The sequence below is a fragment of the Lagenorhynchus albirostris genome, chromosome 2, assembly GCF_949774975.1.
Source record: "Lagenorhynchus albirostris chromosome 2, mLagAlb1.1, whole genome shotgun sequence".
Taxonomy (NCBI): domain Eukaryota; kingdom Metazoa; phylum Chordata; class Mammalia; order Artiodactyla; family Delphinidae; genus Lagenorhynchus; species Lagenorhynchus albirostris.
The window spans coordinates 95,531,676-95,548,294 of record NC_083096.1 but is presented as its reverse complement, the minus strand read 5'-3'; the positions used below and the strand labels follow the sequence as shown (position 1 = coordinate 95,548,294).

At 35.5% G+C, this 16,619-nt stretch overlaps 1 pseudogene; it reads left to right on the top strand.

Moving 5' to 3' along the window:
* The first annotated feature begins 762 nt into the window (after positions 1–762).
* LOC132516051 (hsc70-interacting protein-like) lies at positions 763–1,951 on the top strand (annotated as a pseudogene).
* Positions 1,952–16,619: the final 14,668 nt, after the last annotated feature.

The window sequence follows — 16,619 nt, the reverse complement described above, 5'->3', positions numbered from 1 at the left end:
ATGGTCCTCCATTAACTATCCTGCTCTTTACATCTCATTTGTTTCTTGTTTGTGGCTTACAATTATCTCTTCAGCTTGACCATTACAGGAATTCTTCTTTACTGACCCTTTGCAATTACCCTTGAGTGCAATTCTGTTCTTGACGGGCATCTTGTTCTGTTCCCTTTCCCACCCCATGTGATTCTAAGTGTTCTCAGGAGCTCAGCCCAGGGTAAGGCAATCTGCTTAGCTAGCTCTTCTAATGCATGAACACTGGGTCTGGCAACAAAAGATAAAAAAGAAAAAGTAATTCACGTGGTTTATTAAGGGTCAGGAATTACCTGCTCTGATGCAGCAAAATGTCTAGAAGGTGAAGGATTCAAGTGGTACGTAAAGTTGGACAGGAAGTTGAGAGATGTCAAAAGATAAGTGGTCTTCTATAAGAATATATATAAGTGGAGGATCTAATTGTTACTTCCTTTGAACATTTACTGAATAACCACTGTAATGCATAGCTGCCATGAAGAAAAGAAAGTTTAATAAGGAAGTAAAACTACAGATCAAAGCAGAAGCTTCTAGACTAGACTTTTCCAGGTCTGGTTTTGGATCTTTTAAAACTAATTTTACAGAATTAGTTCAGTATGATATCACTTATATGTGGAATCTAAAAAAGAAAACAAACTGCCCTTTACGCGGTCACGCTGAGCTAGCGCCTGGGCCTGGGATGGGGCCTCAGCGTCCACACACTCACCGCCTCCTGCTGTCTCCTGCTGCTTCCGGACCATGGTCACCAACAAAGTGAGCAAGCTTCAAGCCTTCGTGAAAATGTGCAAGCAGGACACGAGTGTTCTGCACACCGAGGAAATGCACTTCCTGAGGTAGTGGGTGGAGAGCATGGGGGGTAAAATACCACTTGCTACTTATAAAACTAAATTGGAAGAAAATACCAAGGAAGAAAAAACAGATAGTAAGAAGGTGGAGGAAAACATAAAGACAGACGAACCATCAAGTGAGGAAAGTGATCTAGAAATTGACAATGAAAGTGTGCTTGAACCAGGCACTGATGCCCCTCAAGAAATGGGAGATGAAAATGTAGAGATAACTGAGGAGATGATGGATCAGGCAAATGATAAAAACGTGGCTGCCATTGATGCCCTAAATGTTGGTGAACTACAGAAAGCCATTGATTGTTCACAGATGCCATCAAGCTAAATCCTCGTTTGGCCATTCTGTATGCCAAGAGAGCAAGTGTTTTCATCAAATTACAGAAGCCAAATGCATCCGAGACTGTTACAGAGCTATTGAAATAAATCCTGATTCTGCTCAGCCATACAAGTGGCGAGGGAAAGCACACAGACTTTTGAGCCATTGGGAAGAAGCTGCCTATGATCTTGCCCTTGCCTGTGAACTGGATTATGATGAAGATGCTAGTGCAATGCTGAAAGAAGTTCAACCAAGGGCCTAGAAAATTGCTGAACATCAGAGAAAGTATGAGCGAAAACGTGAAGAGCAAGAGATCAAAGAAAGAATAGAAAGGATCAAGAATGCTCAGGAAGAACATGAGAGAGCCCAGAGGGAGGAAGAAGCCAGACAACAGTCAGGAGCTCAGTATGGCTCTTTTCCAGGTGGCTTTCCTGGCAGAATGCCTGGTAATTTTCCTGGAGGAATGCCTAGAATGGGAGGGGGCATGCCTGGAATGGCAGGAATGCCTGGGCTCAATGAAATTCTTAGTGATCCGGAGGTTCTTGCAGGCATGCAGGATCCAGAAGTTATGGTGGCCTTCCAGGATGTGGCTCAGAACCTGGCAAATATGTCAAAATATCAGAGCAATCCAAAAGTTATGAATCTCATCAGTAAATTGTTGGCCAAATTTGGAAGTCAAGCATAATGCCCTGCTGACAAATAAAGCCCCTGCTGAAGGAAAAGCAACTTAGATCACCTCATGGATGTCATAATAACACAAACAAGTGTACCTCTGACCTTCTCATGAAGAAAGCTGGGGTGCTTTGAAGATAATCTCTACCCCTCTGCCCCAAATGCAGCTGAAACATTTTACAGTGGTTTTCCATTAGGGTATTCATTCAGATAATGTTTTCTTACTAGAAATTACAAAATTTAAACCTTAAAAATATTTAAAACAAATTAAAAGGGAGTGTTAATCCCTACATTTTTCTTTACTAATCATTTTGGTTTTTTCCTTTGAATTAATTAGGCAAGGAAGATACTTCAGTATGGAAGATTTATTGTTCAAGTTTGAGTGAAATAAGATTTATTAGTGGGAGGCAAATGTAACATTTAAATAGATAAAGTTTGAGCTGGATATATGGTTACTGAAGCATTTTGATTTATCTTTTTAATTGCTTTATTATTTTTTTTTAATGATTTGCTTCCATGAAACTATTGGGACCACCAGTATTTCAGTAGGACCTGGGTAGGGACTGGAAGTACTTGGCAGGGCAGCAGTAATCTTACTGCATTTTATATAATGTGTACCCTTGTGCAGATGCATTTAAATCTTACACTGTGGTGAAGGGATGATTTTTACACTGCTGCAGTAAAATCAGATTACTTAGCTCTGTTCTTATCTGATATCTAAAATAAATGTTTCATATTACCACATATGGGAAATAAGGGAATACTTTTCTTTTTGTATTTCTATGTTTAAAATGTTCTTTTCAGATCAGAAGATGCCCAACTCTTTGTCTGCTTTCTACTTGTTTTCACATTTTTTTTCCTCTTACTCTTCTTGGGCTAAAGATGATGTTTTTTCACTAGCATCATACTGCTATCATCATTCACAGCATAATTAATGCTGGGTTTAATTTAATATGTAATACAAATAGTGGTTACGTAGGGTAATACCCATAATAGCTGTAGTTTCTTACTTGGCCAAGAGATTTCATATTTAAGTGTTAGATTTCCTCTTTGGTGAAATCTTAACATACCAAAAGATGTTGGAAGAAGGGATTCACTTTGGTGTTTGGTCTCCTACTTAGGAAATACCTACGGCAGTTAGAGTTTATCTTGTAGTATTAATTTTTGGAGAAGTTTGAATTAATTGATACACAAAGAGGGGAACCTAAATTCCTAATCCAGCATGAACTAAAAAAATTGATGAGATTCATGGTGTTTCTTCATTGTGGAGTTGTCAGCATTATGAAAGATGCATTGTTCTATTCAGCTCTTAAATACTGCAGCCATGTCCCCACCTCTCCTTATTCCTTCCCTCTCCTCCAAGGATAAAGAAAATGATAAATTTTCTGTTGTACATACAATTCTTATATTAAATGAGGCTAAGTCCAGGCACTGTACCAGGAATTGCTAGGTTTCTACTTATTATCTTTCAATGTAAAAAGTGCTAGTTTAAAAGCAATTTCAAGGGATGAGAGCCTCTGTACTTTGCTTATTTGAAGAATCAATGGTAGGAGCAGTGAAGTAAATTCCATGGAATACATTTCTGAAATCATAAGTAAGTTGATTCAAGTTTTTACGCTTTGCTGTACACAAGCAAATAGAAATGCATCTGTTAGGTGAGAAAAAGCTGTATGCTGATTGAGTATGCTTTTTAAAACCCTTTAAAAATACTCAACATTAAAACATGAGTTTGAGCTTGCTGGTGTTCTTTTTGTTAATATGTGTTCTCCTGAAAATTTCCAGTGTGTGCTGTAATTCAGGACCAGCTGCTTCTGGATTTTTCATTTGATTTACACATTACCTAAGTACCTTCTAACATTGCACATATTACCATAAACAGGTAAAAGTAAAATTGGTCTGAAAATGTATCCTGTGCTTTTTAGACTTTTAAGTTAATACAAAGTATGTCTTCAAACAAAAAAAAAAAGAAAGAAAGAAAACAAACTAATGAATATAACAAAAAAGAATCAGACTCACAGATATAGAGAAAAATTAGTGGTTACCAGTGGGGAAAAGGATGGGAGGGGGGGCAAGATAGGGGTAGGGGATTAAGAGATACAAAATACTACATATAAAATAAATAAGCTACAAGGATCTATTGTACAATATAGGACTATAACCAATATTTTATAATAACTATAAATGAAGTATAACCTTTAAAAATTGTGAGTCACTATGTAGTACACCTGAAACTTACATAATATTGTACATCAACTATACCTCAATTAAAAAAACAAATTTCTGGGACTTCCCTGGCAGTCCAGTGGTTAACACTCCGCATTTCCACTTCAGGGGGCATGGGTTTGATCTCTGGTTGGGAACTGAAATCCCACATGCCTCATGGTGAGGCTAAAAACAAACAAACAAACAAACAAATTTTGCAAAATTATTTCAGTGCAACATACATTTATTGAACATAAAGTAAAATTATGTTTGTTATTTTTGCATGATAGGGAATCTACTCTGTGTTATTTGTGTTTTTCTTTTATCATTCTTGATTGTGTACACAAGAGTATATGCAGACTATTTCTTTTTTTTTTTTTTTTTTTTTTTTGCGGTACGCGGGCCTCTCACTGTTGTGGCCTCTCCCGTTGCGGAGCACAGGCTCCGGACACGCAGGCTCAGTGGCCATGGCTCATGGGCCTAGCTGTTCCGCACATGTGGGATCTTCCCAGAAAGCAGCACAAACCCGCGTCGCCTGCATTGGCAGGCGGACTCTCAACCACTGCGCCACCAGGGAAGCCCAGACTACTTCTTCAGTGAGCACAGAGATCCCTTAGTGATCTATTTCATTTAATAAGCTCTTGTCTAGTACTTGCTATGTGTCAGGCACTTTTTTAAGCGCTTTAGCAATGTTAACTTATGAAATCTTATGACTTCATGTAAATTTATTTTTCCTGGTAACTTATGTGAGGATCCTAAACAGTGACTCTCCTGGAACATTCCTGTTAATAAATTTATTTAATAAATCAAACATACTAAGAATAAATACATTTAAGTAGTAATCAAATGCTACCATGACGAACATACTGATGTCTATATTTGCAGTCTATTTGATCTCTCTTAACACAAAAAGGACACATATGAGTAGATTCACCTATTCATTTATTCATGTATGTATGCATATCTCCTTTTATTCAATACACTTTTACTAAGTATTGCTGTGTAAAAGCAACATGTTCAGTGATTTAAAAAAAAAGTTATGAATAGGATCACTTCATATTCAAGAAGTTTATTTACTGGGGGCCGTATGTTGGGGCAAAGAATACAGATAAGACAAGAAAGCAAATATGTACACAGAATACATGTTAGCTTGAAAAAAGAAGTTCTATAATAAACATAAAAATAATGCCCAGGGTGGACTGTGTAAAACTAGAGATGGGAGCATTTAAGCTGAATATGTGCCATTTTAGTGATGGAAGTCCTTACTATGACACAGGCCAAGAGGGTGTAGAAATATGGATGGACTTCAGCTGGATCAAGATTTTCCTGGGCTACAGTGATGTGTTGACAATTGTTAGGGGAAAATCATTTGCTAAATTATCGAGAAAATGCAGCCTCTCCAGTAAAAGGAAATTTTTCTACTAGTTTCCAGTGGTAAAATAGTCTACCAGTTCTACATTTTTTGTTTTACTGTTTCTGAATTTTGATTGCCGTAAGAACTAGAAATATCTTTCATCTCCAGCTGGCAATAAAGCTCTACTCCATTTTCCAAGTTGGACTGCTATAATCTTCTTTAATGAGTCTACCATAGCTCACTCTCTCCAGAGCCTCCAACTGGATCAAAAAATAATCCTTAGCCAAAGGAGCAGCAGAACAGCATGGTTTCTCCATCCTGATGCAATGCTTTTTACAATAGTTACTACTTGATTTCTGTTCCAACTAAGAGGTGTTTTGACAGATTAAATAAAAGATGAGCCTTGAAAACTCATGAACCTTGTTTCCTTATCTCTACTTTATCATAATAAAAACATTAATTCTGTTCTCAGAGAGGGAAAAAATTCAAAAGTTCCCCAATTTTTGCCTGGTATAATCAGATAACAGCAATCAGATTTTTTAAAGGTGACATCATGTAAAGTCTTTTCAGACTACAGCAATACTTGCTGGTCTAAAATATTAAAACTACTAATTAATGAATTTTTGAATGAGGAAGTAGTAAGTGATCAGCTGAAGTGCAAGTTCTGAAATTTTGTAACATCTGCTACTCTTGAAACAATAATATACGAATGAAAATTTCTTCTATACTTTTGGAAATGTTGTTAATCTTGCATTACCTACAAGCAGATTCCATACAAACATCTTAATAAATGTCTCATGAAAAGCTAGTTAAGATAGGTAACGATAGCCTCAATTAAAGAAAAACGTAAGACAGTGTTATTTTCCATGTAGTTAATGACTGTAGAAGAAATTAACTCACACATTCATTGTGTATAATTGTACTTATTTTCCTTATTCAATACAAAAGGTTGTTGTCAAATTATGCTGTTTGTAGCACCTATGGCAGCTAACTGGGTACAGAGAGAGGAGGTCAGAAATATCAGGTAAAAGCTGTCTGTTGATATGGACATGACATCTCATTTTGGAGCAGTACAATTTATGCTGTCTGATATTTCAAGAACTTTCTATGCATTTTTCTTCCATACGAAGGGAGAAATTATATAGAAACTATGATTGTTTGTGGTGTTTTGAAACAATAAAGAAGTAAGTTATGAAGGGAATGATTTTACATTTTTGACACATTAAACCAAATATAGAAGACAAATGTGCCAAAGGTCACCTCAACAATATTACAGACTCTTGCAATCTGATTCTTTAAACCAAGCCTAGCAAAGCACAAGTTATTTACTAGAAAACAAAACTAAACCAAAAACAAACAAAAAACTCCAATCAGCCTGAATTTCGCCGGAAATTTGTAGGGCTAATGTGACACGAACTTCAAGTTGTCCATGAATGGTCAGTTGAGAAGGACACTTACATTGAACACATTTGCAATTTTAGTCCACGCTCTTCATAGCTTTTGAAATTTCAAACGTACTCATACAGATACAGCACATTAGCTGTAGCCAAACTGAATAAACACATTCGAAGTGTTTTAAATCAGTCCTTAAAACAATTTTCAATTTTGGGTTATAAGGGATGAAAATTTCCTTATGCACATTGCTTAAAAACTTCTCCTGGTTGGTTTCATTTTTGTGTGTGTTTAATTTAGCCAGCTCATTTTCTTCAGATTTATTTTCACCAATTACATAGCAGTCAATCAAATATATAAGATTCATGCCATTGACGTTTTCAAAGTTACATAGCTACTAATCAATAGGCTAAAATATTATGCCTCATTCTCATACCCACTGGGTAAATGGTGGATTAGAGAAGACTTTTTTTTTAACAAAGAAATAGAGAGAGATAAAAAGAGAAACAAGAGTGTGCCACAGTTCCAAGATCTTTATGGACAAGTAAAATTAATCCATGTATTGAAAAGAGGCTTGGCAATAATTTGTCAGGGCCCATGTATGTGGTAAAGCAGTAAACCAGAGGCAGAATTGAGATTCAGGAGGGATATCACATTTTTTATTAGACATTTGCAATATTTTGGTAATCATTTACCTTGAAAGCCTTGGTGGGAGTCAAGATCATCTCTCCTCGGAAAAGCTGAACATTCTGGCTTTCCCAGCTAGGGTATGGTCCTGTGACTCAGCTCCACAAACCACGCGATCTAGACTTGAATTTGGACTGTGTGTCTCTCTCTCTCTTTCTCATGACTGTGGTGGCAATTTCTACAAGGCCAAGCTCCCTGTGCAGAAAGTTTTGTGATTTAGTTTTTAGCTAGGAGCTCACATTCCTTGAATCTTTGTGGGAATAATTTGAGGCCTGGGTAAAGGATGTGTTCTTCTGAGAGGATACAACACAGACTGTTTTCACAGGCAAAACTTTGGTAATAACACTCTGGGAACTGCCGAGAAATCAATTTGACTAGTCCATTAAATAGTGCCTTAAATAGGCTTGTATTTAAAGAGCCATTAGCATGTCTTTTTGGCACGTGTGGTGCTAGCTGGTGAACATTATTAAAGGTCTAGAATTAGGCTTGTTTAATAGTATTCAGAGGTGAGAATGAAAAATATTGGGCAAAGGGGAACTACAGTTGCCAGTATGCACTTTCTGATTTTTAATGACATTTGATGTCTAGCTGAAGTCTTTTGCTACTCTTTTTTTTTTTTTTTAACATCTTTATTGGGGTATAATTGCTTTACAATGGTGTGTTAGTTTCTGCTTTATAACAAAGTGAATCAGTTATACATATACATATGTTCCCATATCTCTTCCCTCTTACTTTTTTCCTTCAGTGTGACTTTTCAGATTGAAGCAAATGTAATCTCTAATTGAAGGTATTTGGATATAGATTGTGATTCAGAAACCATAGATTCAAGTTTCATCCTTTTTTGAGAAACACATTTTTGGTTCTTATCTTTTGGTGAAAATATATAAGAATGTATTGTGGATATTTGCTTACGAAAGGAATTGCTGGGTCATACTGTATCTTTATGAAAAAGCTTTCCTAAATAGTTGTACCAATTTACATCCCAGGCAGTCTATGATAACTCAGGCATACCACATCTTTATCAACTTGTCAATCTTTTTCATTTTAGCCATTCTGATAAGTAGTAGTGTCTCACTGTGATTATAATTTGCATTTCCCTGATGAGCTTGAGGACCCTTAATATGTTTATGTTCTTTTGGATAACTTCATTTGTAAAGTGCTTATTCATTTCTTTTGCCTATTTTTCACTGGGCTATCAGTATCTTTTATTGATTTGGTGGGAGCTCTTTATGTATATTGGATACACATTTTCTGTTGATTATATGTACTATGTAAAATTTCCACTGTTTTATGACTTGATTGTGATCAACAAAATATTTTATTTTATTTTAGTAAATTGTTTGACACAGATTTTAAGCTCAGAAGTTTTTATGTTAGTATTTAAGAAATCTTTGTCTCCCCCTGAAATCTTGAATATATTCTCTCACAATCTGCCAACTGGTTTGGGTAGGCCATAATGGAGAAGTAAAGATTCATTTTATTTCACACATATATCCCATTGACCCAGGACCACTTTTTGAATAAAACTGACATATCTATACTGTTCTTCAGTGCTGTTTTTATGTTAAATCAAGTATTGTTTAATGCCCTTTTTGTTCTTTTCTATTACTATATTTGTACCAATACCACAATGTCCTAATTTTTGGAGTGTTGTAATAAACCTTTTATCTGTTACTGTAAGTACTCCAATTTTTTCTATAAGATTGTCTTTGCATTTGTATATACATTTTAGAATCACCTCAACTACTGACAAAACCACCTTATGAATTTTAATGGGGATTGTTTTGAATCTGTAGATCAATTTTGGTAGAACAAATTGTAAGGTCGTATCTTAACAAACGGCACCATGAAACAGAGGAAAGCTTCAAGTGAGCTTTATTAGGGAGCGCTCCCGGGCGAGGTTCACTGGTCCGAGAGAAAGGGGCCAGAGAAGTCGCACCCGGGCGAGGGTTGGGCAAGATTTTATAGGGGAAGAAGGGAAAGGGGTGTGGTGAATCTGGGAGGGAGCAGAGTATTCCTTATTTGGTGGTCTTTTCGGGTATCCTGGGGAACGGTTAGTCCCGCCCCTCGAAAGGCGGGAAGGCTGGGCCGGGTTCAAAGTCCCCAGGTCAGTTCCTGGAACTGGGTGGTCCGGAATGTCTCCAGGGCAGTTTCTGGAACTGGGTGGTCTGGAGAATTTCGGTCTGATGCAACCTGTGAATCTGATTGTGTTCCCCTGCCTCGGGCCAGTTGGCCTTACACAAACATCTTCATAATATTGAGTCTTCCAATAATTAGCATGTTAAATTTTGATTGATTTGAGTCTTTTTAATTTATCTCAGTAGTATTATATAATTTTCTAAATAAAAATCACATCTTTTGTTAGAGTTATTACAGTGTATTTGTTATTTTCTCAGGCCATTGTGAATTAAACATATTTTTAAAATGTTTTCTAAATGGTTGCTCTCAATGTAGAGGAATACAATTGATTTTTCTGGTAGAGTTATGCAAGCCAGTAATATTCTAAGACTCAGATATTAACTCTAATAGTTTATCCTTAGATTTTTTTTGGACTTTTCTATAAATACAATCAGGTCATCTTCTAAAAACAAAAATTAGAAGCTTAATTATTTTTCCTATTCTTACACAGTTATTTTTCTTGTCTAATTGTACTAGTTAGGATCTTCAATACAAAGCTGAATAAAAGTGGTGGTGACCAGTATTTCTATCTAGTTTCTGATTTCAGAGATATGATACAATATCTAAACATGAAATATGATATTTGTGTAGCATTTTTGTAGATACAATAGGGAAGCAAAACTTGCCAACCAAAAAATGCCTCTTTGGTATGTGGAGTACTTCAAGCTGAAATCAATCAAGGAAGACTCAGGAAGAAACTTTGACCTTCCCCCTAACATCTAAAAGAATGTAAATAGAGGACCTGTTCCAGGAAGGGAGCTATCATCATAGATAACAATAGTATGTAGTATGAACTGCGTGTGTAGACAAGTAGGAACATAGCAAAGTCTGTTAAAATTCCTCTCTGTGTCCCATTGTCTCTGCATGGTCCAGCAAACATTTATTTACCAAACATTTGCTTTTCCATCTCCATGTCAATTGCCTTCCTCCATTTTGAAGTCACAAACCACTACTCCTGACATCCTCTTTTGTCTTTAGTTGAAGATGACATTTCAGTTGAGCGCTTTGGCCATTTTGACAAGTTACTCAGTTTTTCTGTGTCTTTCAAGTATACATGTTATTAAATTATTTGATTTTTCTTCTTTTAATCTGTCTTATGTTGGCCAGAAGAACACAGAAGGGGAGAGAAAATTTTCTTCCTCCCTGACTATGCCCTTTTTCAGACTAAGAACATTCCCTTCTAGTTCCTAGATTGCTAAAAGCTTTTTGTTGTTGTTGTTGTTTTCTGCGGTATGTGGGCCTCTCACTGCTGTGGCCTCTCCCGTTGCAGAGCACAGGCTCCGGACGCGCAGGCCCAGTGGCCATGGCCCACAGGCCCAGCTGCTCCGCGGCATGTGGGATCCTCCCGGACCAGGGCACGAATCCGCGTCCCCCTGCATCGGCAGGCGGACTCCCAACCACTGCGCCACCAGGGAAGCCCTCTAAAAGCTTTTATTATGAAAAAGTATTGAATTACCGCAAGTTATTTTTCTGCTTCTATTAGGATAATCATATACTTTTGCTTATTCACTAATATGGTAAATTAATTGATTTTTTACACTGTTAAACCAATGATGCTTTATTAGAATAAATTTTACATTTCTGTAATGTATTCTCCTTTTATATAGTACTGGATTTAGTTTGCTAACATTTTGCTTAGAATTTTTATATCTATGTTTGTGAGAGAGATAAATTATCCATATTTATAATCTTTCAAATTTTGATGCCAAGGAAATCTGATTTAGTAAAATAAGTTGGGAAGTCTTTATTTTTCTTCTTCTTCATCTTACTTTCTAGGATATTTTGGGTAAATTGCATTTATATATTATTTAGGGTTTGAAGTATTTCACCAGTGGCTTGGAGTTTTTGTTGGGAAGTTTTTAAATTAAAGATGTGAGTGCTTCAATGGAGTTGATACTCTACTTTTTTCATGTCAGTTATGGTAAATCTTATATTTTCTAGATATTTGTCAAGTTTACATACATTTGCAAAATCTGTGGCTTAAAGACATTTATAACATTCTATTATTATCTATGTAATGCTAATAAAATTTGCAATGATACCACTTTTTTATTCATTATATTGATTATATAGGCCTTTGTCTGGGTTTACAAAATGTATTAATCTGGGGCTTCCCTGGTGGCGCAGTGGTTGAGTAGTCCGCCTGCCGATGCAGGGGACATGGGTTCATGCCCCGGTCCGGGAAGATCCCACGTGCCGCAGAGCGGCTGGGCCCGTGAGCCATAGCCGCTGAGCCTGCGCGTCCGGAGCCTGTGCTCCACAACGGGAGAGGCCACAACAGTGAGAGGCCAGCGTACTGCAAAAAAAAAAAAATAATAAGTATTAATCTGAGCTTAACTGATAAAGAATATACTCTGTGTGATTTTAGTGCTTTGATATTTATTGCTACTTACTTTATGGTACAGAATATCATCAAATTTAATATATGCATATATCCCATTTATACTCAGAAAGAATATGTAATCTTCAATATATGGAAACAATTTTAATATTCAATATCTTTATTGATTTTGTGCCTATGTGACTCACATAAAGATGTTTTAAAATTTTTAACCTAAATTGTAGATTTCTCTATTTCTCCTTTTAGTTCTATTTTTTATATATGGTAAAGCTATAATTAGGTACATATATATCTAGATTGTTCTTTTCATCATTTTGAATCGTCATAAGGATGTATGGAAACATAGAAGAGAATCTGAAGAAAACTTCAAGCAATACAAGAAGAGAGGCAATTTCATTGCAATATATGATAAAGATTTTGAACAATTTCTTAGATGGGAAGATGGAAAATGGGACGTCTGTATTAGAACCTTACTATGTATAGAATATCCATAATTATGCAACTGTTTTTGGCATAGCAGGCTACATATAGATTCTATTCCATAGTGTTTGTTAGTGTAGTCATTTACAAATAATCATTTCACTGCCTTCATAAGTTAAAAATTAATGAACCAAACCAGGTTTATGGGGTTAAGGCAGAAAGGAACTACTATGCTTGAAAAATATTATTTTGTGTGATTGCTATACACTAAAAACAAAAAGAACTATACACAAATGCAATAACACCAATGTGATATGCACTAGCATTTATCACCTTATTTTTTACAGATGGTAAAAGCATAACTTAATTTTGAGGTATGAGATGCAAATTATAACTCTTGACAAGAGAAGAAATTGTTTAGAAAACTTCAATTAGAAATTGAGTGACGAAGCCAAAAAAAGGTATCCACTGGATTTGACAAAAGTCACTGATGATATTGGCAGGAATTGTTTCAGTGGAGGAGTGGGGGAAAAGTACACTCACAGCTGAAGAGCGAATAACAGATGCAGAAATGGAAACCATGAGATGAGTCAAGAGGCTCAAGAAACTTGAAAATGAAATGAAGGAGAAAGGTAGTGTAGAAACTAGAGGGTGACACAGTTAAGGGAAAATTTTGCAATTTCTTTCTAATTGGGGGGCCCAATTTTACTATATATATATATATATATGTATATGATATATAGGAGAATAAATCAATATAGTAGTTAAAGGGGTAAAGGGAATAAACTGATGAAGCCAAATCACTTATCACTGAGAAGACACCAGGAGAGAAGTGAGTAGAGAAGGGTGGATGTGGATATTGTTTCTAAATTTGGGGGGCTAGTAATGGGTCAAGCAAGAGATAAGAAAGTTCCCATCAGATTGCCCCACTCTTCTTGGTTCAGTAAGGGAAATGGTCATCCACTAAAAGGAAAAAAGAAAATAGACATGAAAAAGCCCTGAAGATGGTTACTAAAGTTTGAAATACCTGTTGAGAAAATAGAGGATTAAACTGAATAAAGATGAAGGCAAGAATTTCCATGCAATACTGAAGGTCCAAGTGAGGTTGAAATCCAGAATTCTAAAGAAAGTAGCAGTCTTCAAGACTGTGTACCTTCCCCCAGCCATAGAGGATGAAGAGTAGAAGCTAAATAAAGTAAATGTGGAGGAGAAAGAACCATAGTTATGTATGTGTAGATATTTATTAAGTTGTGCAACTAGAATTTGTCCACTTTGTAGTTTATATGTAACACCTCAACATACAAGGGTATTAAAAAAATAAAATAGTGAGTGGACCATTCCAGGTTCATTACAGTCTGGATTGGGTGGATGCTATTGACTAGATTCTTACACTCACAGTAGCTTTGAGATTCTTTATCTTAGTACTTCTTGAATTTGAAGGAGCAAGCAGTACACTGGGGATCATGCTAAGTCATAGACTCCAATTGAGTTGCTCTGAGGTAGAACTCGAGATTCTGCCTTTCTAAGACTCCCAGATACTGCTGCTAGTCCGTGGGCCACACTGCTTATAATCCTATATGATACACAAGAATATTGGGTGAAAAATAATACAGTTTGTTAAATAAGTGCTTTTCCTACATAGTAAATGGTGTGATTGATTTTTTAACTTAAATTTATTTCAACTAATAGTGATGTATTATTTTCTTCTAGATATCTGGCATATTAGGTTATATGGCTATACATCAAAGGCAGCACTGACATTCACAGACATGTCACCCATGTGTTGTTTATGAACAATGGTAGATGCAGTATTTCTCCAGTACTCCTAGGAGAGGTGATAATTCTGCCTCTTTTCCCCTCTCCCCAGTCCCCACCCAGGATGTTAAGCAGAGCTAGCTTAAAACAATTGTTTGGGGGAACCAAAGTGGACCACATCATAGATTTATTTTGCCATATAAAAGATCAATTTTATTAATAATTTATTTCTACAGCACATTTTTTTTCCTCTATAAACTTGTGAAATGAGAGGGCATGCCTTTTTTACGGAAACTTCTTCAACACAAAATCTCTCTGTCCCTGCCCCCACTTCCCTCCCACTCCCCCTTAAAACTAAGGCCCAAAGACACTGAAGCCCTTTTTAGTTTATGTTGCATCCCTTCGATCAGGTGGAAAAGTTACTAAACTGGGAGATGTGCTTTAGTTATATGCAATTTTCTGAAGGATTTCAAATTTCAGTGATTTGTGAATGGGATAAACTAAAACTTGCATTTCACTCTCACTTTGGTTCAGGAAGTACATTTTCTGTTGATGAGCTTGTGAACATTCATATTTCACCTGAGATCCTAGTCAACATACAGAGATAATTGAAAATGGGCTAATTTTCTGTGCTTCTGAATGGTAATATTCTTAGTGGAGAATTTGTTACAAAATGAATGGCAATTTCAGCAGGTATCCAAGTATTTAATAAACATTTCAGTATTACAAAAATATAAGGGATTCTCAAATTTAGAGATGTAGAGTCATTTATTCTACTCATTTTAAAACACAACGGGAGGTATGGAGGCATTTAGGATTTAGGAAAATAGGTTTTGGAATCAATAACCTACAGGGCTTATTCTGATCTTAATAACAGTGGTTTATAGATCTTGTCATATCAAATAACCATAATAAACATCCATATAATGATGCTTGACATTGTGTGTTGAGAACATATGTTACATTTTCTTATGTATATTGTTTTGTTGAGCTCTCTCAATAAAATTAGGTGGATACTTAGATTTTTATCTTATAGTCAGAAAACTAATCCAAAATGTAGCAGTGTCAGAATTCAAACCCAGGTTTTTCTTAACCTAAAACTGATACATATTTCACTTTACCACATCCCCATACAATGAAGATTAGATTCTCAACTCAGGCATTCAAATTCTGATGTTTAAAAGGGACCTTAGAACATGAGCTTCTTAAAATATTTCTCCACTTTGATTTGTAAAACTAGTATTTCCCTATTAATTCATTGTCATTAGTCACTGCCTGAACATGCTGATTTTCTTGTCTGCTATAACATATTCAACCCCTACCAGAATATTTAAACAAGCAGGGTTATGTTTTAAATTTTCAGTCAATGTGATCATTGTGATGCAGTTAACCAAAACCATGAGACCTAGTCATTGATGGCTCAATAATCTGATGACAGTGCAAATTCTGCTGCAAAACTGCAATTGGGGCAATAGAACACAGGATATGATGAATATACACATGAAATGCCTTCAACCAGACTTTAAAAAATTAATGAAAAGTAATCATAGAAGGAACATCCCAGAAATTTCTTTATAAGTTTCTGTCATCATCAAGTTAGCCATTGAAATTTTATTCCATAGTTGGAATAGTAAATCTCACTAGCAGATTTCTCATTCACTTGGGTTTACAAGGAAAAAAAAATCTATATTTGGAAAGGTTTTCATTGTATTTAATACAAATCAGAAAAATGTGCTTCCCTTTTAGAAGAGTATACTATTTAGGGTAAAAGATTAAAATAAAGAAAAAATATTCTAATGCACTGAATGCTTTGAGATATTTTAAATGGTCCCATAAAACAAATAACTTATTGACCAGAATTGATTTGAAGAAACTGGCCTAAAAATAAAACATATGTACCACATGATGCATGGGTCTATTTTTATCATTTGTTAATAGGTTAAGTCCTATACATTTTATTTTTTCTCTAAACTATCTTATATATTTCTTTATTCACATATAATTTAACAACATCCATTTATAGAAGCAAAATTACTAATATTTTATTCAGTTAAAAACAGAGTACATTCGTTATTGCAAAAAGATATTGTCAAACCATAATATCTCCCTTCCTTTTCAAAAGCAATAACCAACATTTACCTACTTAATTACTTTAATACCTTTAAATTTCAATTAATCTGTAGTGTTCCATAATGCTAGCAGTGCACAACTTTGGATTGTTGAAGTGTTAATGGATTAATTCATCATTGCTCTTCTACTAACATAATTTTTTAATTTTCTGAATCTATTTTCAAAATTTTGCTAAATATCAGACTTGGTCCATAAATTACCTATACCTAACTGCTGAACAAACCCAGATCTTGATTATTGATAAAAACTAATAATTGGTCAACTATATGTCTGAGTCAACTTTGGATAGCCATGCTAATTTTGTGT